The following is a 22,446-nucleotide window of genomic DNA, read 5'->3' on the forward strand; positions in this document are numbered from 1 at the left end:
CGAGATATTAATTAAAAACTGCTTTTCCCCCCTACGTTTCCCACTTTCTTTCACCCGTTTTCCCTGTTTTAGGGATTTGGCCGAGTGCCAAATTCGTTTTTCTCGAATAACTTGGGAACGGCGCCGAGTTGGAATTCGAAACGCATATCTCCGGATTCGAAAAAAATCAACAAATCCATCGATACCGGTCCCATCTTCGTACGACAATAATCCGCGGAGTTATTAATTAAAAACTGCGAAAACAATAATTTCGGCACTCAGTCTTCCGAGTGGCAACAGTCTCGGCAGTCGTCGGAGATAAAAATGCTATGGGAACGCCAAGGCCGTTCGCCACTAACAAACTAAGAATAAAAAATTAAAATAACTTAAAGGAATAAACTGAAAAGCTAAAATAAAACTAAAAATAGAAACATTCTCTTCATTTAGTTGTCGTTAGTTGAATGGTTGAATGTAGATTGGTTTATGCCCTTGATAAGTCGAGTAAATGACGTCATAGATAAAATAAAAAGTTTTGTTTCCCGGTCTGGCAACAGATCAAATAGAATCAAAAGTTTAGTTTCCTGGTTTGGCAACAAAAAAATTATTTACGAATTTTGGATTTGGAAGGAGACCGCCGCAATTTTTTCCAGCATTTCAAATTTCGTAAATATTCTTATTATTAGTCATTGCACTTAATCTTTATTTCTTTTTACAGGATATTTGATTGTTTTTTGCATTTATATTTGTAGTTTTAGTAATTTAAAGTAGTATTTTAGACTTTTATATGCTCCTGTTAGTTTAGAACTTGAGAATTCTTCGGAACATTAACTTGGTGACTCTTTTTATATATTTAATGTATTATTTTGTATTTTTTTAAAGATCTATTCATTCGTGTTTTATATTTCTGTTATTGTTGCTCGATAAATTGCATTTACATTTTATATTAGACATAGGTACAGTAAAATATTTTACGGGTTCACACGACTGACATTTTATGAAACGTTTGGAAAAGTTTCTGTGTGCTGCCCTACTGTGTTATCCAAAGAACAACAGTTGCAGTAGTTGATGATAATGTGTGTACAGCCCCAAATAATTGGAGACAAGGATATTTTGGAGTTTGTTCAAAGCTAAAAAAATATCATTGATGCAGATTCCGACAAAGAAAACGAAATGAATAATGCAGTTCTTGTGGATGATTTTGTTTCATTGATTTTTTATTAAATACATGCCTATATGCATATCTGTGCAAATAAAATGTACTCTAATAAACTTAATTTTGTTGAAAATATGTTTTTATTTTTTTTTTTTTTATTTTTTATTTCAATATCCTTTAACACGAAAAAATTCTTCAGTCCCTTCGGTTTCGTGTTAATAATAATGAAAGTGGGAAAAACAATTTTAATCATAGATTTAAAATTATTTTTCTGTTTTTGATTTAAATACAAAATATTTCCACAAATTTCACACAGAAACTATTTTAGACACCAGCAAAGAATTGAGTGGGTGCAGCCCACCCATCTGCAATACTTACTCGGTAGATTTTAAAAATTATTTTCTGTTATTTATTTATTTTGAATGCGATAAAAACAGGCGACTAACTAATTTGGTTTATATGTATGTACATATATATTTTCAAATGTATATACAGGGGATATTGGACACATACAACACTATTGACACAATATGAGCTATATCCACACAATGATGGAACAAGGTGTGCAGCAGATGCAAGACATGGGCATGATTCACATGATATTTGATATACTCGAGGGATAGGACTGTAATGAGCAAATGAGTTTGTTCCACAAAGTTGCGTCTTTTACAAACACCCAACATTCGAATCCCAGTGAATGGGGTGGCTGCATGGGTGTTTTTGTTATTTTCCCCATGCCACTTTCCTTTAAAAAGCCGACAAGAAGGCATCCCTTCCCTTACGCAGATTGCACTCGAGTGCTTTGCCGTAGCTGAATACGCTACACCACTACATTACACACGGAAGTAAAAATGACACTTCCTGTGGTCGTTGCCTAATTATTCAAAATATTTTGATAATTGTTATCTGTTCTTAGAATTTCCATAGCATTGCACATATTATTATTTAACATTCTGTTATTTACCAGCAATTTTATAATCTGCAAGTTTTGGTTTTACAATTTTTGATTTTTTAAAATTAACACCTTCTTACACAATTTGCAAACGAGTTCAATAGCCAAACATTCCCTTTCATATTACATCTGAAGAACTGTTGTAGCATTATGCAACAAACATTTCGCCGTTCATTAAAATATAGGAACACTTTTCAATCAAATTTTGATTAGAATTTGATGTAGATTGAAAAGTTGTTTTCAACTCAGCTGCCTTTACACTCGCAGTTGTATTCACAATTGATTTTCACGCTGGACTTTTATCATTTGTCATATCCGCTAAATTTTAAGTGTCAGCAATTTTTTCTGCGGTAACAGCATCTACAAATGACCATCTGCCATGAATATTCTTCACACATGCACGAGTTTTATTTTAGAACCGCTGATGCTTTGGGTTTATGATACTACTTGCTAATAGTATGCATTATGATAGCATAAGTAAAAAAAAAAAAATTACCAGTATAATCAAAATAGAACAAATTCACGACTAAAATATTATCAAGAGTCTTAGAAGACCCTTCGAAGAACATTTTTAGAAGGTAAACAAAGATAACTGACGAAAACTGATCAGCTCGAAAACCCACGCTTGAAAAATGTAAACAAACGCCGCCGAAAGCAGTTACAGTTACGACTAAGATCAAAGGTTTGCTCGCAATTAAAAGTATTACTTCCGAGCATGAAAAAATTGTAACATAATGCTTTTAAATGTTTTCTACTATTTTAAAGGCATATATTTACTGTTATGAAACATAATTACAAAAGAGATGTTAAGTATAAAATATATAGACAGCAGTTGGAGTTTACCAAAAAGAATTTAAATAAAGGAATTGTAACAACGAGTATACTGTTGGAATATCACACCCGAAAATTTTCGCGATTACACTTCGTACAAGCAGCTGAGCGGTAAAATCGCTGAACACTGGTAGTTCGGTCCAACTTTCTAATCCCGGCGAGCGGGCTGGCTGCATGTGTGTTTTCGTGGTTTTCCGCATGCAGTATCTTCTGCATGCATACGTTAACAAAGCGGGCGCAGCAAATGTAAAATCGCTGTACACTGGTAGTTAGGTCCAACTTTCGAATACCACGAAGGCATCCATCCCCTGAAGTAATGGGCTTCAGCCCGCTCAGCTGGCGGGCTTGCCCGCTAGTCTATACTATTAAAATCTGTGTGCCTCTGTCTGTTTGTGTGTTTGTAACATCATCTCCTCGGGAACGGCTGGGTGTAGAGCTTAGCGGAAGGTACCGTTGGATTCAGAATTCCCGTGGCTCGCCATATTGACCATCGGCATCTTCGTGCGACTTTAATTAGCCGAGATATTAATTAAAAACTGCTTTTCCCCCCTACGTTTCCCTACGTTTTGCACTTTCTTTCACCCGTTTTCCCTGTTTTAGGGATTTGGCCGAGTGCCAAATTCGTTTTTCTCGAATAACTTGGGAACGGCGCCGAGTTGGAATTCGAAACGCATATCTCCGGATTCGAAAAAAATCAACAAATCCATCGATACCGGTCCCATCTTCGTACGACAATAATCCGCGGAGTTATTAATTAAAAACTGCGAAAACAATAATTTCGGCACTCAGTCTTCCGAGTGGCAACAGTCTCGGCAGTCGTCGGAGATAAAAATGCTATGGGAACGCCAAGGCCGTTCGCCACTAACAAACTAAGAATAAAAAATTAAAATAACTTAAAGGAATAAACTGAAAAGCTAAAATAAAACTAAAAATAGAAACATTCTCTTCATTTAGTTGTCGTTAGTTGAATGGTTGAATGTAGATTGGTTTATGCCCTTGATAAGTCGAGTAAATGACGTCATAGATAAAATAAAAAGTTTTGTTTCCCGGTCTGGCAACAGATCAAATAGAATCAAAAGTTTAGTTTCCTGGTTTGGCAACAAAAAAATTATTTACGAATTTTGGATTTGGAAGGAGACCGCCGCAATTTTTTCCAGCATTTCAAATTTCGTAAATATTCTTATTATTAGTCATTGCACTTAATCTTTATTTCTTTTTACAGGATATTTGATTGTTTTTTGCATTTATATTTGTAGTTTTAGTAATTTAAAGTAGTATTTTAGACTTTTATATGCTCCTGTTAGTTTAGAACTTGAGAATTCTTCGGAACATTAACTTGGTGACTCTTTTTATATATTTAATGTATTATTTTGTATTTTTTTAAAGATCTATTCATTCGTGTTTTATATTTCTGTTATTGTTGCTCGATAAATTGCATTTACATTTTATATTAGACATAGGTACAGTAAAATATTTTACGGGTTCACACGACTGACATTTTATGAAACGTTTGGAAAAGTTTCTGTGTGCTGCCCTACTGTGTTATCCAAAGAACAACAGTTGCAGTAGTTGATGATAATGTGTGTACAGCCCCAAATAATTGGAGACAAGGATATTTTGGAGTTTGTTCAAAGCTAAAAAAATATCATTGATGCAGATTCCGACAAAGAAAACGAAATGAATAATGCAGTTCTTGTGGATGATTTTGTTTCATTGATTTTTTATTAAATACATGCCTATATGCATATCTGTGCAAATAAAATGTACTCTAATAAACTTAATTTTGTTGAAAATATGTTTTTATTTTTTTTTTTTTATTTTTTATTTCAATATCCTTTAACACGAAAAAATTCTTCAGTCCCTTCGGTTTCGTGTTAATAATAATGAAAGTGGGAAAAACAATTTTAATCATAGATTTAAAATTATTTTTCTGTTTTTGATTTAAATACAAAATATTTCCACAAATTTCACACAGAAACTATTTTAGACACCAGCAAAGAATTGAGTGGGTGCAGCCCACCCATCTGCAATACTTACTCGGTAGATTTTAAAAATTATTTTCTGTTATTTATTTATTTTGAATGCGATAAAAACAGGCGACTAACTAATTTGGTTTATATGTATGTACATATATATTTTCAAATGTATATACAGGGGATATTGGACACATACAACACTATTGACACAATATGAGCTATATCCACACAATGATGGAACAAGGTGTGCAGCAGATGCAAGACATGGGCATGATTCACATGATATTTGATATACTCGAGGGATAGGACTGTAATGAGCAAATGAGTTTGTTCCACAAAGTTGCGTCTTTTACAAACACCCAACATTCGAATCCCAGTGAATGGGGTGGCTGCATGGGTGTTTTTGTTATTTTCCCCATGCCACTTTCCTTTAAAAAGCCGACAAGAAGGCATCCCTTCCCTTACGCAGATTGCACTCGAGTGCTTTGCCGTAGCTGAATACGCTACACCACTACATTACACACGGAAGTAAAAATGACACTTCCTGTGGTCGTTGCCTAATTATTCAAAATATTTTGATAATTGTTATCTGTTCTTAGAATTTCCATAGCATTGCACATATTATTATTTAACATTCTGTTATTTACCAGCAATTTTATAATCTGCAAGTTTTGGTTTTACAATTTTTGATTTTTTAAAATTAACACCTTCTTACACAATTTGCAAACGAGTTCAATAGCCAAACATTCCCTTTCATATTACATCTGAAGAACTGTTGTAGCATTATGCAACAAACATTTCGCCGTTCATTAAAATATAGGAACACTTTTCAATCAAATTTTGATTAGAATTTGATGTAGATTGAAAAGTTGTTTTCAACTCAGCTGCCTTTACACTCGCAGTTGTATTCACAATTGATTTTCACGCTGGACTTTTATCATTTGTCATATCCGCTAAATTTTAAGTGTCAGCAATTTTTTCTGCGGTAACAGCATCTACAAATGACCATCTGCCATGAATATTCTTCACACATGCACGAGTTTTATTTTAGAACCGCTGATGCTTTGGGTTTATGATACTACTTGCTAATAGTATGCATTATGATAGCATAAGTAAAAAAAAAAAATTACCAGTATAATCAAAATAGAACAAATTCACGACTAAAATATTATCAAGAGTCTTAGAAGACCCTTCGAAGAACATTTTTAGAAGGTAAACAAAGATAACTGACGAAAACTGATCAGCTCGAAAACCCACGCTTGAAAAATGTAAACAAACGCCGCCGAAAGCAGTTACAGTTACGACTAAGATCAAAGGTTTGCTCGCAATTAAAAGTATTACTTCCGAGCATGAAAAAATTGTAACATAATGCTTTTAAATGTTTTCTACTATTTTAAAGGCATATATTTACTGTTATGAAACATAATTACAAAAGAGATGTTAAGTATAAAATATATAGACAGCAGTTGGAGTTTACCAAAAAGAATTTAAATAAAGGAATTGTAACAACGAGTATACTGTTGGAATATCACACCCGAAAATTTTCGCGATTACACTTCGTACAAGCAGCTGAGCGGTAAAATCGCTGAACACTGGTAGTTCGGTCCAACTTTCTAATCCCGGCGAGCGGGCTGGCTGCATGTGTGTTTTCGTGGTTTTCCGCATGCAGTATCTTCTGCATGCATACGTTAACAAAGCGGGCGCAGCAAATGTAAAATCGCTGTACACTGGTAGTTAGGTCCAACTTTCGAATACCACGAAGGCATCCATCCCCTGAAGTAATGGGCTTCAGCCCGCTCAGCTGGCGGGCTTGCCCGCTAGTCTATACTATTAAAATCTGTGCGCGTCTGTCTGTGTGTTTGTAACATCATCTCCTCGGGAACGGCTGGGTGCAGAACTTAGCGGAAGGTACCGTTGGATTCGGAATTCCCGTGGCTCGCCATATTGACCATCGGCATCTTCGTGCGACCTTAATTAGCCGAGATATTAATTAAAAACTGCTTTTTCCCCTACGTTTCCCTACGTTTTGCACTTTCTTTCACGGGTTTCCCCTATTTTAGGGATTTGGCTGAGTGCCAAATTCGTTTTTCTGGAATATCTCGGGAACGGAGAGGAGTTGGACTTCGAAACGCATATCACCGTATTCGAAAAAATCAACAAATCCATCGATACCGGTCCCATCTTCGTACGACAATAATCAGCGGAATTATTAATTAAAAACGGCGAAAACGTTACTTCATTTTTCGGAGTGGCAACTGTCTCCGAATTAGATGAGATAAAAATACTTTCTGCAAAGCGCCGGGGGGGGGGGACAATTGCTTCCGCTCCAGATTTGTGATGGCGAAAGGTCACGTGTCAATATCTTTTTTCTTAAATAACTATGGAACGGTGCTGAGTTGGAATTCGAGACAGGTATCTTCGGATTCTAAAAAATTCTGCGAATCCATTGATACCATTCTCATCTTCGTAGGACTTTAATCTGCTGATATATTAATTAAAAACTGTGAAAACGCTAATTTTTATGCTCATTTTTCTTGAACGGCCGGAAATAAAAATCAAGGTTAATATTCTGAAGTTGAAGCACGCGATTGCATGTTAACTCACTGTATTTTGAAAATATTTCGTTAATGTAGGTATTTTAAATAAACTGCTGCTTTTTGCAATTTTTTTTATGTCTGGTGAGGATAATTGCGGCGGTAGGTTATTTCCACATTATTTCTTTTACTGATATTGTGTAAAAGTTGTTATATTACATTAAATTTAAATGATGACGTTCTTGAAGTTGTACAACTTTAATTAGCTGAGATATTAATTAAATAAACCTGAAAGCGCTATTTCTTTTAAATATGTTATTATTTTTTAGAATAATAAATTATTTTTTTCGAATAATACATTTTTTCATGGCTTTAGATACATCCACTTAATTTACATATCCTGTTTGAATTTAAATGATATTGTAAATTAATTCGCAGCAAAAATAATAATTATCTTTTTTACAATTAAAATTTAATTGAATGTTAGCTTTATACGAATAGAGAATATTTCTTAAACTCAAATTTCATTCCTTGCAGCAATGGCGCAAGAGTTATTTAAATTTGATTTAACTGTATTCTTGTGAAACAATTTTTTTGTAATTTTGTGCGGATTCTGTTGATGTTTAAAAAAATTAATTTTCATAAAGAATATTCTCTTGGAATAATAAACCCGAAAATATTCGTGATTATATTTCGGACAACGGCCCATTAGCGGCTGAGTCGCTGAACACTGGTAGTTCGGTCCAACTTTCGAATCACGGCGCAAGGACTGCCTGCATGGGTGTTTTCGTGCTTTTCCACATGTGTATTGTGTATGCAAGATATTGGGGGCGCATACATTAATAAAGCGGGCGCAGCCTGCGCAATACCACTGAACACTGGTAGTTCGGACCAACTTTCGAATCCTGGCGAGCGGGCTGGCAGCATGAGTGTTTTCGTAATTTTACGCAAGTGTATCGTGTTTGGAGTATCTTCTGGATGAATACGTGAATATAATGCTGAAAACTGGTAGTTCGGTCCAACTTTCGAATCCCGGCAAGCGGGCTGACAGCATGTGTGTTTTCGAGATTTTCTGCATTTTTAACGTTTATGAAGTATCTTGTGGATGCACACGTGGATAAGGCGGGCGCAGAACACTGGTAGTTCGATCCAAATTTCGAAAACCGACGAATAGGCTGGCTGCATAGGTGTTTTCGTAATTTTACGCATGTGTATCGAGTACGCAGTATCTTCTCCATGCATATGTGAATAATACGGGTGCAGCCCGCGCAAATCCGCTGAACACAGGTAGTTGGGTCCAACTTTCGAATCCCGGCGAGCGGGCTGGCTCCATGGGTGTGTTCATGATTTTCCGCATGTGCAACGTATATGCAGTATCCTGTGTATGCATACGTGAATAAAGCGGGCACAGCACGGGTAAAATCGCTGAACGCTGGTAGTTCTGTCCAAATTTCGAATTCCGGAAGACGGGCTGGCTGCTTGGGTGTTTCCGTGATTTTCCGCATGTGTATCGTGTATGCAGTATTTTATGCCTGCATACCTTAATGAAGAGGGCGCAGGTAAAATCGATGTACACCGGTAGTTCGGTCCAACTTTCAAATCGCGGTGAGCGGGCTCCTTGCATGGGTGTTCTGGTGATTTTCCGCATGTGTATAGTGTATGCAGTATTTTCTGGATGCATAGGTGAATAAAGCGGGCGCGGCCCGCTGAACACTGGTAGTTTGGTCTAACTTTCGTATACCCGCGAAAGGGCTGGCTGCATGGGTGGTTTCGTGATTTTAGCCATATGTATCATGTATGCAGTATCCGCTGAACATATGTATCATGTATGAAATCCGCTGAACACTGGTAGTTCGGTCCAACTTTCCAATCCCGGCGAGCGGGCTGAGTGCCTAAGTGTTTTCGTGATTTTCCGCATGTGTATCATGTATGCAGGATGGATCTTCAGGATGGATATGTGAATAAAGCGGACGCAGCCCGCTCAAAACCTCTAAACACCGATAGTTCGCTCGAAATTTCGATCCCGGCGAACGGTCTGTCCAACTTTCAAATAAAGGCCAATAACAGCGGGCTTCAGCCCGCTCAGCTGGCGGGCTTGCCCGCTAGTCTATACTATTAAAATCTGTGTGCCTCTGTCTGTTTGTGTGTTTGTAACATCATCTCCTCGGGAACGGCTGGGTGTAGAGCTTAGCGGAAGGTACCGTTGGATTGAGAATGCCCGTGGCTCGCCGGATTGACCATCGGCATCTTCGTGCGATTTTAATTAGCCGAGATATTAATTAAAAACTGATTTTCTCCCTACATTTCCCTACGTTTTGCACTTTCTTTCACGGGTTTCCCCTATTTTAGGGATTTGGCCGAGTGCCAAATTCGTTTTTCTCGAATATCTGCGGAACGGCTCCGAGTTGCGATTCGAAACGCATATCCCCGTATTCGAAAAAAATCAACGAATCCATCGATACCGGTCCCATCTTCGTACGACAATAATCGGCGGAGTTATTAATTAAAAACTGCGAAAACGTTATTTCATTTTTCGGAGTGGCAACCGTCTCAGAATTAGCTGAGATAAAATTGCTTTTTCGAAAGCTCCGGGGGGATGACAATTGCTTCCGCTCGAGATTTGTGCTGGCGAAAGGTCACGTGTCAATTTCTTTTTTCTTAAATATCTATGGAACGGCGCTGAGTTGGAATTCGAGGCAGGTGTCTGCGGATTCCAAAAAATTCTACGAATCCAATGATACCATTCTCATCTTCGTAGGACGTTAATCAGCTGAGATATTAATTAAAAACTGTGAAAACGCTAATTTTCGGGCTCATTTTTCCGATTGCAACAGTTTCTTGAATCGCCGCAGATACAAATCAAGGTTATATTCTAAAGTTGAATAAAGCACGCGATTGCATGTTACCTAACTGTATTTTAAAAATATTTCGTTAATGTAGGCATTTTAAATAAACAGCTACTTTTCACAATTTTTTTTTAATTTCAGGTTAGGATGATTGTCACGTTAATTCTTTTATTGATATTGAATAAAAGTTATTATATTACATTAAATTTAAATGATGACGTTCTTGAAGTTGTACAACTTTAATCAGCTGGGATATTAATTAAAAAATCTGAAAAAACTATTTTTTAAAAATATGTTGTTATTTTTTTAATAATAAATTTGATTTTTTGGAATAATATATTTTTTTATGTTATTAGATACGTGCACTTAATTTAGATATTATCTTTTAATGCAAATGATATTTTAAATAAGTTCGCACCAATAAAAATTAAATTCACACTTTTTTTTTTTTTTAGATTAAAGATTTTTCTTTGCTCCTTAGAGATGGTATACGGTAACTTTCGAATCCCGGTGAGCAGGCAGGCTACACTCATGTTTTTTGTGATTTTACGCATATCTGTTGTGTATGCAGTGTCTTCTGGATGCATAAATGAATAAAGCTGAACTCTGGTAGTTCGGTCCTAATTTCGAATCCCGGCGAACGGGCTGGGTCCATGGGTGTTTGCGTGATTTTACGCATGTGCCTCGTGTACGCAGCATCTTCTGGATGCATAAGTGAATAAAGCGGCCGAAATTTGCTCAAAACCTCTGATTACTAGTAGTTCGGTCCAACTTTCGAATCCAAGCGACCGTGTTGGCTCAATGTGTGTTTTCGGGATTTTTCGCATGTGTAACGTGTATGCGGTATCTTCTGCATGCATACTTGAATAAAGCGGGAGCAGCCCGCGCAAAACTACAGAACACTGGTAGTTCGGTCCAACTTTCGAATTCCGCGGTACTGTACATAAAATTTGGTCGCATACGTGAATACAGCGCGCGGATACCGGGTAAAACCGCCGAACACTGGTAGTTCGGTCAAACATTCGAATCTCTGCGAGCGGGCTGGCTGCATGGGTGTTTTCCTGATTTTCCGCATGTGTATAGTGTATAAAGTGATTTCTGGATGCATATGTGATAAAAGTGGGCGCAGCCTGCTCAAAACCTCTTAACGCTGGTAGTTCGATCCAACTTTCGGTGTTGGCGAACGAGCTGGCTCCCCGGGTGTTTTCTTGCTTTAACTCATGTGTATCGTTTATGCAGTATCCTCTCCATGCTCATGTGTATAAAGCGGGCGCAGTCCGCTCCACAAAATCGCTGAACACTGGTATTTCGGTCCTACTTTCGAATTCCGGGGTACTGTATATAAAATTTGGATGCATACGTGAATACAGCGCGCGGATACCGGGTAAAACCGCTGAACACTGGTAGTTCGCTCAAACTTTCGAATCTCGGCGAGCGGGCTGGCTGCATGGGTGTTTTCGTGATTGTTCGCATGTGTATCGTTTATAAAGTATCTCATGGATGCATACGTGAATAAAGCGGGCACAGAATACTGGTAATGCGGTAATTTCGAATCCCGACGAACTGGCTGGCTCCATGGGTGTTTTCGTGATTTTACGCATGTGTATAGTGTATGGAGTATCTTCTGGGTGTATATATGAATAAAGCGGGCAGAGCCCGCGCAAAGCCACATAACACTGGTAATTTGGTCCAACTTTCGAATACCGGCGAACAGGCAGGCTCCATGTTTGTTTTCGTGATTTTACGCATGTGTATCGTTTATGCACCATCTTCAGCATGCATACGTGAATAAAGCGGGCACAGCACGCGCAAAATCGCTGAAAAATTGTATTTCGGTCCAACTTTCGAATCGGCAGCGGGCTGGCTGGAGGGGTGTTTTCGTGATTTTACGCATGTGTACGGTGTACGCAGTATCTTTTGCATGCACACGTGAACACTGTTTTGGGCGGGCTCCCGCCCAAAAGCGCTGAACACTGGTATTTCGGTCCAAATTTCGAATACCCGCGAAAGGGCTGGAAGCATGGGTGTTTTCGTGATTTTCCGCATAAGTATAGCGTATGCGGTAACTTCTGGATGCATAGGTGAAAAAAGCGGGGGAAGCCCGCGGAATGCCGCTAAAAAATGGTAGTTCAGTTCAACTTTTCAATACCGGCCAAATTTAACATAGGATATCTTTTAAAAAAGAACAATGATAAGCGGGCTTCAGCCCGCTCAGCTGGCGGGCTTGCCCGCTAGTCTATACTATTAAAATCTGTGTGCCTCTGTCTGTTTGTGTGTTTGTAACATCATCTTCTCAAGAACGGCTGGGTGTAGAGCTTAGCGGAAGGTACCGTTGGATTCAGAATTCCCGTGGCTCGCCATATTGACCATTGGCATCTTCGTGCGACTTTAATTAGCCGAGATATTAATTAAAAACTGCTTTTTCCCCTACGTTTCCCTACGTTTTGCACTTTCTTTCACCCGTTTTCCCTGTTTTAGGGATTTGGCCGAGTGCCAAATTCGTTTTTCTCGAATAACTTGGGAACGGCGCCGAGTTGGAATTTGAAACGCATATCTCTGGATTCGAAAAAAATCAACAAATCCATCGATACCGGTGCCATCTTCGTACGACAATAATCCGCGGAGTTATTAATTAAAAACTGCGAAAACAATAATTTCGGCACTCAGTCTTCCGAGTGGCAACAGTCTCGGCAGTCTTCCCAGATAAAAATGCTATGGTAACGCCAAGGCCGTTCGCCACTAACAAACTAAGAATAAAAAATTAAAATAACTTAAAGGAATAAACTGAAAAGCTAAAATAAAACTAAAAATAGAAACATTCTCTTCATTTAGTTGTCGTTAGTTGAATGGTTGAATGTAGATTGGTTTATGCCCTTGATAAGTCGAGTAAATGACGTCATAGATAAAATAAAAAGTTTTGTTTCCCGGTCTGGCAACAGATCAAATAGAATCAAAAGTTTAGTTTCCTGGTTTGGCAACAAAAAATTTATTTACGAATTTTGGATTTGGAAGGAGACCCTCGCAATTTTTTCCAGCATTTCAAATTTCGTAAATATTCTTATTATTACTCATTGCACTTAATCTTTATTTCTTTTTTCAGGATATTTGATTGTTTTTTGCATTTATATTTGTAGTTTTAGTAATTTAAAGTAGTATTTTAGACTTTTATATGCTCCTGTTAGTTTAGAACTTGAGAATTCTTCGGAACATTAACTTGGTGACTCTTTTTATATATTTAATGTATTATTTTGTATTTTTTTAAAGATCTATTCATTCGTGTTTTATATTTCTGTTATTGTTGGTCGATAAATTGCATTTACATTTTATATTTTTGACATTTTCCTGTGTGCGATAACAATTATCGTTTTAAGGCGATCGAATGTTCTATATTTTATTAGATTTGTTATTTTGTTAGGTTTGTTATTTGAATTTCAGAATTGATTTCAGAAGTTCCTAATTTATATTTGTATTTATACCTTTTATTTATTTTGTGTTTAGGTTTTCATTTTCTGTTTATGTGCATTGTTCTCAGATTGACCTAATTATTAGAAATATTTTCATAATTTTTATCTGTGCTTGGAATTTTTCATAATATTACCCATATTATTTCTTATTTGCCAGCAATTTTTTAACAGGGAAGTTTTTGTTTTACATTTTTGATTTTTTAAAATTAATTTGCTCTTAAGTGGAAAATTTTTCATTTAGTCTAGGATTATTTTAAAATTTGTGTTGTATACATATAGAATGCATTAATTTTTTTTCCAGCAGTATTGGTTTAATGAGCAATTTTTTTCTTTCATCTGCGTAGTCAATTTTTTGAGTCGAGTTAATATTTTAGTAGTGCTTTTTTTAACGTACTGAAATGCCGAAACGGAAAAGAGGCATTACAGGAGATGCATCAAGAAGACGAAGAGCTGAAGCACAGAGTTTACGGCGAGCTGCAGAAAATGAAGAAGAAACTGCTGCGAGACTGAGCACGCAAGTGCGTCGGCAAGCAAACCTACGCGCTCAAGAAACGGAAGAAGAAACCGCTACGAGACTCGGCAGGAAAGCTCAACATCAAGAAAATTTACGTGCTGCAGAAACGGAACAAGAAACCATTAGGAGACTCAGCAGGCAATCCCAATGTCAAGAAAATTTGCGTGCTCAAGAAAGTGAAAAAGAAACCAGTAGGAGGCACAGACTGGACTCTCATCGTCATCGTCAAGTTCGAGCGGAAGAGTCGGAAGAGGACGCTGCTACACGAAGAACGCGAGACGCTGCACGCCACAGACAAGTCCTATCCGAAGAAACAATGTCCGTACGAGAAGACAGGCTACGCATGAATGCAGCACAACGTTCACGCAGCACTCTTCACAATGCAGGAAGATGTGGACTCGAAGTTTATGTTGAGCAACACAGCGCCGGTTCAATGGAAGCTTCCTGCGATCTCTGCAACGGATTGTTCTTTACGGGAGAAAGGAATGCAAGAGGAAGATACATGCACTGCTGTAACAATGGGAAAATTGTCGAAGCTGAAAGAAGATATCCAGAAGAATGGCACAATTTAATGAATGGGAACCACCCGTTTTCTGAAGAGTTTTTTGCCAACATACGTACTTACAACTGCCTGCTCAGTTTTGCTTCATTGGGTGCCAATATAGAAATGCCTTCGAGTTCGGGTCCCTACTGCTTCAGGATTCACGGTGCCATATATCATCGAACGAGCCACCTTCATCCGCCTCATCCCGGTCAAGAACAGTATGCTCAGCTGTACATTTTAGATTCAGATCAAGCCCTCAGGCAGAGAATGAACATATTTGGAAATGTTGCCCTGAACGCCGAACTCCTGAGACAGTTGGACACAGTTTTAAGGAACGTTAATCCATATGCGGAAGCCTACAAGATGCTGAAGGAATTCGAAGAAGAAACTGTACGAGAGCAAGGTGCCGAAACTGCTGCGGATATCCGCATGTACATCAAGGGTGAAAGTGTTGCTGCAGGCGAGCACAGGGGACGTTACAATGCTCCGAAAGAAAATGAAGTTGCAGTCGTCTTCAAGAGTACGGACGGCGCTCCTCCATCGAACCGAGACATCGTGATCCATCCGAGAGGTGGCGGTCTCATCAACATCAGTACCTTAAATCCCAACTTGGAACCCATGACGTACGTACTTTTCTTTCCTCACGGCGAGCAAGGATTCAGAGTCGGACAGCAATACACAGAGTTACAGTTTTACAGTCACAGGGTGTCCGTACGACGAGATTGCTACAACCCGATTTTGTATGGCCGGAAATTGTTTCAGCAGTATCTCGTGGATGCATACGTAAAAGTTGAAGGCAACAGGATTGCGTACCTCCGGAGCCATCAGACGAATCTGAGAGTGGAAACTTACATGGGTCTTGCCAATCACATTTACAGAGTTGGTCAAGAGACGGGCGTCCGCCCTGGAATACCGGTTATACTTCCGTCAACGTTTATAGGAAGCCCTCGCTGCATGCAGCAAAATTATCAGGACTCGATGGCGATTGTGCACGACTTTGGTAAACCGGATCTGTTTTTGACTTTCACGTGCAACCCTAAATGGCCGGAAATAACAGAAAACTTATTCCCAGGACAGAAGGCTCACGATCGCCCGGACATCGTTTCGAGGGTATTTGACCTGAAGAAAACGGCTTTGATGCAAGATTTGACAAAGAATCACATCTTAGGTGCGACCATTGCAGATATACACGTCATCGAATTTCAGAAGAGAGGATTGCCTCATATGCACCTTTTGTTGTTTTTAGCGGAAGAAGACAAAATAAGAGATGCAGAGTGCATCGACTCGCTGGTGTGTGCTGAACTTCCAGATGCTACTCGACATCCGGAGCTACACAACATTGTGAAGTCATCGATGATTCACGGACCCTGCGGTGAACTGAATAGAAACTCTCCCTGCATGAGTGATGGTGTATGTTCGAAAGGATTTCCGAAACCGTTTCAGGCAGAAACTAAAGAGAACGTGAATGGCTACCCACTCTACAGAAGAAGGGACGATGGAAACTTTATCGTGATCAAGGGTCATGCCATCGATAACAGATGGGTCGTTCCTTACAATCCGTATTTATCGAAAAAGTACAACACCCACATAAACATTGAAGTATGCAGCTCCATAAAATCGGTGAAGTATTTGTTCAAATACGTGTACAAGGGTCATGATGCAGCTAAAGTTGTTCTGGAAGAATCTGGAGATAGAACTTTAATGTGGGACGAGATCAAATGCTTCTTAAATGCAAGATACGTGTCTGCCCCTGAAGCAGCGTGGAGGCTGTTTGAAAAAAGAATGCATTCTAAGTCGCACTCCATCATACGACTACCGGTTCATTTGGAAAACCTGCAGCCCGTCTATTTTGCCGAATCCGAAGAAAGGAATGCTTTCCAGAGAGCTGCCGAGAAAAATACCATGCTCACCGGATGGTTTGAACTGAACAGGACAGTTCCCGAAGCGAATGGTTACCTGTATGCTGAAATTCCTAAACATTTCACCTGGAGGAATCATGCCTGGCAGACACGAGTTAGACTTGGAGATTACATCATTTCAAGAATGTATTCTGTTAGCCCGAAAGATGTTGAGCGTTTCCATCTGAGGTTGCTGCTGTGTCACGTTAAAGGAGCGAAGAGTTTTGCCGACTTAAGAACTTACGAAGGTGTGGAGTATTCAACGTTCAAGGAAGCCTGCCGTGCAAGGCATCTGCTGCAAGACGACGAAGAATGGAAAAATACTCTGGTAGAAGCATCAGCTTTTCAAATGCCACAGCAGCTAAGACAGCTTTTTTGCTTCATCTGTGTTTTCTGCAACCCTGCGGAACCCGTCGCTTTGTGGAATGAATTCAAAGAGTCCCTTTCTGAAGATTTTGCGAGATCTTACTCCTTAGAAGACAGTTTCAGCCTTGCACTGAGAAGTATAGAAGACCAGTTAGAAGTGCACAATGTTTCGCTATGTTCTCTTGGTCTCCCGCAACCAACATTGACTGATGCTGTTTCTCTCGAAGTCCCGCAGTTCGATGTCCAGTATGAAAACGAACAAGCCGAAGTGTTGAACGGGATGTTGAATCCTGAACAGAAATTAGTTTACGACTTGGTTTTGGAAGCTGTACGAGATGAGAATCCTAACACACCGAAGACATTTTGTGTTAATGCGTTTGCCGGAGCTGGAAAAACTTTCCTTTTTAGGACGATCCTTCATGCTGTTCGAGGAATGGGCCACGTTGCCATTCCCGTTGCGTGGACAGGCATTGCTGCTGTGCTGTTGACCGGTGGAAGAACTGTACACTCTACTTTCAAGTTGCCCGTTCCACTTCTGGAAAATTCTTCGTGCCGTGTGAGACAAGATAGCGCTGAAGGAAGGTACTTGAAGACTGCGAAACTTTTCATATGGGATGAATGCACCATGACGCCTCATTACGCTTTGGAAGCTGTCGACAGATTGCTGAGAGACTTGACCGGACTGGATGTTCCTTTTGGCGGTAAAACCTTAGTTTTAGGAGGTGACTGGAGACAAACATTACCTGTTGTCACACATGGAAACCGAACTTCTGCGATCGAGAGCTGCCTCAGGAACTCCTTTTTGTGGCCACATTTCAAACAATGCACGCTTTCCACCAATATGCGATTGAATCCGGAAGAACAAGAATTTTCAGAATGGCTTCTGCAGTTAGGAGACGGTCGTCTTAAAAATGACAGTGGCTTGGACGAAGACATTATCGAAATTCCATCTTTGTGTGTGGTCAACAGATCGATAGCAGAAGAAATGTTTGGCTGCGGTAATGAATTCGACTTACAAGACTTGGCCAGTAAAGCGATTTTATGTCCAAAGAACGAGGAAGCTCTGAAGCTTAATGAAGAAATTCTTTCCACGTTTCCAGGTCAAGTTTTCACGCACTACAGTGCAGACTCGGTTATTTGCGATGACGAAGAAGAACAAGAAACGTATCAGCTGGATTTCATCCACAACCTGACGCCTTCTGGAATGCCACCTCATCGTCTGAATTTGAAAGTTGGAGTTATAGTTATGCTTCTACGAAATCTACATCCATCGGTTGGACTCTGCAATGGAACAAGGCTCATTGTGAAGAGAATTATGCCAAACGTTTTAGATTGTGAAGTCATCTCTGGACAGAATGCTGGATCGAGAGTTTTCATTCCACGTGTTGAACTTTCACCATCAGATTCAAACCTCCCCTTTCAGCTCAAGCGAAGACAGTTTCCCATCAGGCTTGCATTTTGTATGACTATTAATAAGTCACAGGGACAGACACTTAAGAAAGTTGGGATTTATTTACCGCAACCAGTTTTCAGTCATGGAATGCTTTACGTAGCTTTTTCAAGATGTTCGTCTATGAGGAATGTTCGTGTTTTAGTGAAAGACACCAAGAAGCAAGGCCGTTTGTTGCCCGCATGTTCTAAAATATTCACAAGAAATATTGTTTACAGGGAGGTTCTGCAGTAAAAAAGTTACTCGAGACATTGAAACAGTGAGATTTTTGCAACACAAAATGAAGTTAATCAAGCCAAAGCAAAAATGAAAAAAATTTGAGGTTTTTGGATGACTGGGATAAATTGAAGCAAGTCAAGATGAAGCTGAAACAGTTTGAGAATTATGCATTAGTCGGCTTTTATGTCTGTTGTTACAAAGTGGAATTTGTAGTAGTTAGGCAATCGGAAGCTGTATTATTTTTTCAATGTTGTAAATATTTTTTATAAATTTTCCTTTTCAGGTCTACATACAATTGCGTTCATTAATTTTAAAACATTTTATGTATTTTTCTTTTTTAGGTATTTATGGAACTGATTTCAATCACATAAAAATATTTCTTTTTCAGGTGTATATAGAAATGATTTGATTCAAATTAAAATGTTTTTATACATTTCTTTTCAGATGTACATAGAACTTGTAAATACTTTTTTTCAGGTGTATATAGAAATGATTTCATTCAAATTGAAATGTTTTTCTTTTCAGGTGTACATAGAACATGTAAATTTTTGTAAATAATTTTTCTTATTCATTGCTTGCATTTTTGTAAACACATACAAATATATATATATCTTAATTGTGCGTGTGTGTATATATGTATATACAATTGCATCAATATATATATATATATATATATATATATATATATATATATATATACATATTTATATATAGTGATGCAATTTTGTCTATGATTCTGTAACAGCAGACCAGGGAAGGGGCTGATACCTGGGAGAAAAAATAACCCCCTGGTCGATGAGGTTGCAGAGGAGACCCCAGGTGTCAGGCACTTTATGCCGTCAAAAGCCCACCAATTTTTTCTGTTTACATTTTTTTTTTTTTCTGTTCAAATTTTTGTGTTTAATATAAACTTATAACTAAGAAATTATTATTATTATTATTATTTCTTTTCAGATAAATACGGATTGTAGCTCGCCCATCTGGCGTACTTACTCGGTAGATTTTAAAAATTATTTTCTGTTTTTCTTTGAACTATTGACGCAATAACTGATTTCATTCATATAAAATATTTTGTTTTGCATGATATTTAATATACTCAAGGGATAGGCCTGTAATGTCTTTCCCAAAGTTGTGTCTTTTATAGACATAGGTACAGTAAAATATTTTACGGGTTCACACGACTGACATTTTATGAAACGTTTGGAAAAGTTTCTGTGTGCTGCCCTACTGTGTTATCCAAAGAACAACAGTTGCAGTAGTTGATGATAATGTGTGTACAGCCCCAAATAATTGGAGACAAGGATATTTTGGAGTTTGTTCAAAGCTAAAAAAATATCATTGATGCAGATTCCGACAAAGAAAACGAAATGAATAATGCAGTTCTTGTGGATGATTTTGTTTCATTGATTTTTTATTAAATACATGCCTATATGCATATCTGTGCAAATAAAATGTACTCTAATAAACTTAATTTTGTTGAAAATATGTTTTTATTTTTTTTATTTTTTATTTTTTATTTCAATATCCTTTAACACGAAAAAATTCTTCAGTCCCTTCGGTTTCGTGTTAATAATAATGAAAGTGGGAAAAACAATTTTAATCATAGATTTAAAATTATTTTTCTGTTTTTGATTTAAATACAAAATATTTCCACAAATTTCACACAGAAACTATTTTAGACACCAGCAAAGAATTGAGTGGGTGCAGCCCACCCATCTGCAATACTTACTCGGTAGATTTTAAAAATTATTTTCTGTTATTTATTTATTTTGAATGCGATAAAAACAGGCGACTAACTAATTTGGTTTATATGTATGTACATATATATTTTCAAATGTATATACAGGGGATATTGGACACATACAACACTATTGACACAATATGAGCTATATCCACACAATGATGGAACAAGGTGTGCAGCAGATGCAAGACATGGGCATGATTCACATGATATTTGATATACTCGAGGGATAGGACTGTAATGAGCAAATGAGTTTGTTCCACAAAGTTGCGTCTTTTACAAACACCCAACATTCGAATCCCAGTGAATGGGGTGGCTGCATGGGTGTTTTTGTTATTTTCCCCATGCCACTTTCCTTTAAAAAGCCGACAAGAAGGCATCCCTTCCCTTACGCAGATTGCACTCGAGTGCTTTGCCGTAGCTGAATACGCTACACCACTACATTACACACGGAAGTAAAAATGACACTTCCTGTGGTCGTTGCCTAATTATTCAAAATATTTTGATAATTGTTATCTGTTCTTAGAATTTCCATAGCATTGCACATATTATTATTTAACATTCTGTTATTTACCAGCAATTTTATAATCTGCAAGTTTTGGTTTTACAATTTTTGATTTTTTAAAATTAACACCTTCTTACACAATTTGCAAACGAGTTCAATAGCCAAACATTCCCTTTCATATTACATCTGAAGAACTGTTGTAGCATTATGCAACAAACATTTCGCTGTTCATTAAAATATAGGAACACTTTTCAATCAAATTTTGATTAGAATTTGATGTAGATTGAAAAGTTGTTTTCAACTCAGCTGCCTTTACACTCGCAGTTGTATTCACAATTGATTTTCACGCTGGACTTTTATCATTTGTCATATCCGCTAAATTTTAAGTGTCAGCAATTTTTTCTGCGGTAACAGCATCTACAAATGACCATCTGCCATGAATATTCTTCACACATGCACGAGTTTTATTTTAGAACCGCTGATGCTTTGGGTTTATGATACTACTTGCTAATAGTATGCATTATGATAGCATAAGTAAAAAAAAAAAATTTACCAGTATAATCAAAATAGAACAAATTCACGACTAAAATATTATCAAGAGTCTTAGAAGACCCTTCGAAGAACATTTTTAGAAGGTAAACAAAGATAACTGACGAAAACCGATCAGCTCGAAAACCCACGCTTGAAAAATGTAAACAAACGCCGCCGAAAGCAGTTACAGTTACGACTAAGATCAAAGGTTTGCTCGCAGTTAAAAGTATTACTTCCGAGCATGAAAAAATTGTAACATAATGCTTTTAAATGTTTTCTACTATTTTAAAGGCATTTAAATGCCAGTATATATTTACTGTTATGAAACATAATTACAAAAGAGATGTTAAGTATAAAATATATAGACAGCAGTTGGAGTTTACCAAAAAGAATTTAAATAAAGGAATTTTAACAACGAGTAAGTATACTGTTGGAATATCACACCCGAAAATTTTCGCGATTACACTTCGTACAAGCAGCTGAGCGGTAAAATCGCTGAACACTGGTAGTTCGGTCCAACTTTCTAATTCCGGCGAGCGGGCTGGCTGCATGTGTGTTTTCGTGGTTTTCCGCATGCAGTATCTTCTGCATGCATACGTTAACAAAGCGGGCGCAGCAAATGTAAAATCCCTGTACACTGGTAGTTAGGTCCAACTTTCGAATACCACGAAGGCATCCATCCCCTGAAGTAATGGGCTTCAGCCCGCTCAGCTGGCGGGCTTGCCCGCTAGTCTATCTATACTATTAAAATCTGTGCGCGTCTGTCTGTGTGTTTGTAACATCATCTCCTCGGGAACGGCTGGGTGCAGAACTTAGCGGAAGGTACCGTTGGATTCGGAATTCCCGTGGCTCGCCATATTGACCATCGGCATCTTCGTGCGACCTTAATTAGCTGAGATATTAATTAAAAACTGCTTTTTCCCCTACGTTTCCCTACGTTTTG

At 38.1% G+C, this 22,446-nt stretch overlaps 1 protein-coding gene across 2 annotated transcripts in view; it reads right to left on the bottom strand.

The window, feature by feature from the left end:
- LOC118189728 (neuroguidin-B-like) overlaps nucleotides 1-22,446 on the bottom strand; it is a 177,968-nt gene that overhangs the window by 34,128 nt on the left and 121,394 nt on the right. The window lies entirely within an intron of this gene.

The sequence above is a fragment of the Stegodyphus dumicola genome, chromosome 12 (genome assembly GCF_044657685.1).
Source record: "Stegodyphus dumicola isolate Sdum_Otavi_A_Nest chromosome 12, ASM4465768v1".
Classification (NCBI taxonomy): domain Eukaryota; kingdom Metazoa; phylum Arthropoda; class Arachnida; order Araneae; family Eresidae; genus Stegodyphus; species Stegodyphus dumicola.